Source organism: Alligator sinensis, unplaced genomic scaffold (assembly GCF_000455745.1).
Source record: "Alligator sinensis unplaced genomic scaffold, ASM45574v1 scaffold157_2, whole genome shotgun sequence".
Taxonomy (NCBI): domain Eukaryota; kingdom Metazoa; phylum Chordata; order Crocodylia; family Alligatoridae; genus Alligator; species Alligator sinensis.
In genome coordinates, this window is record NW_005842107.1 from 1,877,646 (window position 1) to 1,877,957 (window position 312).

Consider the following 312-nt stretch of genomic DNA (forward strand, 5'->3'; position numbering starts at 1 on the left):
CACCCCACAGAAGCGTGGGGGGCTCCCCAGTCTGCTTGGCAGCAGAGCCGGAAGTGGACCAGAACCACTTCCAGTCAACTTCCGGTTCGGCTACAGAGTGTGCAGGGCCTCCACACCCCAATCCCCCCAGTTTAGCGATTGGTGCCTCCTGGGTCTGGGGGGGCACCCAGGGTGCCCCTGGAGCTGATCACTGAGCTGTGGGGGTATGAGGGAGCCCCCCAGCATGCTCCCTGGCAGACCCAGACATACTTCCGGTCCACTTCCGCGTTCGCCGCTGAACACACGGGGGGGGGGGGGGGGGCGGGGGGAGCC